General features: G+C 35.4%; 1 pseudogene; it reads right to left on the reverse strand.

The window, feature by feature from the left end:
• Positions 1-844: 844 nt before the first annotated feature.
• LOC137751662 (U6 spliceosomal RNA) lies at positions 845-943 on the reverse strand (annotated as a pseudogene).
• Positions 944-2,619: the final 1,676 nt, after the last annotated feature.

Genomic DNA, 2,619 nt, shown 5'->3' on the forward strand with positions numbered 1-2,619 from the left:
GTGTTTCAAACTATTAGATATGCTAAGATTGGACTACATTACTTTGCCTAACTGCTTCCTATTATATCAAAAAGCATTCTTTTTTTCAGGTGTATTTTTTTATGTTTTATTTTTATTTTTATTTATTTATGGCTGTGTTGGGTCTTCGTTTCTGTGTGAGGGCTTTCTCTAGTTGTGGCAAGCGGGGGCCACTCTTCATCGCGGTGCGCGGGCCTCTCACTATCGCGGCCTCTCTTGTTGTGGAGCACAGGCTCCAGACGCGCAGGCTCAGTAATTGTGGCTCACGGGCCCAGTTGCTCCGCGGCATGTGGGATCTTCCCAGACCAGGGCTCGAACCCGTGTCCCCTGCATTGGCAGGCAGATTCTCAACCACTGCGCCACCAGGGAAGCCCCTTCAGGTGTATTTTTAATTGAAGTTACAGTTCTCTCTAAGAACTGAGTGGAAAATGTTGTTTAGAACCATATTCAGCTATCATGGTATTTTCTAGGTAAAATGAATCATTTAAATAAGTTTCTCCCACTGGTCATTGTTCAGTTTCAGTTTTACATTTCAAAATAAAGAAAAACATTTCAAAATAAAGAAAAATAAAGAAAACATTTCAAAATAAAGAAAAAAAAAACAAATGTAAAAACAATACCTTGTCTTTTTAAAAAATTTGACATATTTAACATGTTACACTTTGTAAATTGAAGGTATATAACATGCTACTTTGATACATTTGTATATTGTAACATGGTTGCCATTGAAGCAACATTTATCATATTACTTGACTAGAGTATAATGTTACTCTATATATTTATTATTCTGTGCATTAGATCTCTATAGTTTATTTACTACTTGTTACAAACAAAAGAAAGCTTCATGAATTTGCATGTCATCCTTGTTCAGGGACCATGCTAATCTGTATTCTAATTTTAGCATATGTGCTGTGCAAGTGAGCACTTGATATACTGTCTTGAGTTACTGCAAATAAGATAAACATACATTATTACAAACATCTGCTCTATGAGCAGCTAAAATATTAAAAATCAAGGTAGTGGACTGTGATAACTGGCGCAAAAATATAATTTAATAAGTGTTCTTTAATTCAGAAACATTCAGATAAGAGAAAGCCATAAGAATTTCAGTTGAATGCAGGGAGAATATTTTATTGAAAGAAAACTAGTAATGATGTGGTTTTTGCACTATATTCTTTTTGAAAATACTCACTCTGCCTACTACTTACATGGGTTAAGTAATATTTGCTACTCTTTGATGCTCGACTTGGTCATATAACTTGCTTTGAATAATTGGATGTTGGCAGATGTGACAAAAGCTGAGAGTTGCTCTCACATCTCTTTCACAACCATGAGAAAATCATGCCCATGTTGACTACTGAGCCCAGGAGAAAGATATAAACTTTGGGGGCAGAAATCATTATTCCTATCTTTTCCTAGCCTGAATCTATTCTGAATAAATGACAGTGGTTTTAACACAATGACCTTTAAGAATTTTGCTGCCTTTATATGGCAATAGCTAACTGATTGCACTGAATTCAAGACACACTGAAACATTCATCTTTTTTACAATGTCTTGACACATTAGATTTCCTTAGCCTAACATCCTTATACCCTTTTTAAAGCTTATCTTTCATGGTCCTCTTCAAATGACACATTTCTCTGAAAGCATCAATTATTTATCAATCCCCGAACACAGCTTTTGTGCTGTTTTGCAACACTAATAAATCATACCTTGTGTTATATCTGTGTATTTTTCATATATCTACTTCTGGATTCTACCTCTGAAGAGTGGTTTGTATCACATTTATCTCACTATTCTTAGTTTTTAGAATCTGGATATTGGTTATTATTAATATTTCATAAATATTTTTGCAATGAATAAATATATATTAAGCAATGTATTGGGGAGTCCTAATCAAAAATAGAAGCCTATTATTGCTCTATTAGAGGGGTAAGATGGGGAAATGTGTTAATTATTATAAGAGCAAATATAAGCATAAAGTAAACACATTACAGAGCAGTCTTGGGCTCTTTGGCTTACAGAGCTGAGGGCTCCTTAGTTGGTTTTGACTTGCCATCAACATCAAGTTCGTTTACTGTGATTAGAAAACCTCTGCTCTAAACCGCTGATATTGAGGAGATGTTTTCCTAAAGTTCTTTAAAATTAGTAGAAAAGCATTTGCTTGATGTACAGATGCTTTTACACTGGTGAACAAAGCAATATATTTGAGCTACATTATTAAAATACCTTTAAGTATTTCTCCTGCTACAACCTAGAAACCACAAGGAGTCTTGGTACATTCTAAGTGTATCTAAATGGAGAATGGCATTTAGAATCCAAGATCTGGGCTCTCGGTGTGCTCTTTACCACGTGGGTGCTATTGCTTCTAGGTCTTCTCAGTGTATAGTGTTATGGAATATAAGTACATATACTAACCCACATAAATAAACATGTCTATATCTAATTATTTGTGTGTGGATATAAATATATATCCCCACAGTTGACCTTTCAGCACGTGGGTTGGGGGGCTAACCCTAAATGCAGTCAAAAATCCACGTATAACTTACAGTTGGCCCTCTGCACTCGGCTCCTCTGTATCAGCAATTCCACATCCGTGT

Source organism: Eschrichtius robustus, chromosome 17 (genome assembly GCF_028021215.1).
Source record: "Eschrichtius robustus isolate mEscRob2 chromosome 17, mEscRob2.pri, whole genome shotgun sequence".
NCBI classification, from domain to species: domain Eukaryota; kingdom Metazoa; phylum Chordata; class Mammalia; order Artiodactyla; family Eschrichtiidae; genus Eschrichtius; species Eschrichtius robustus.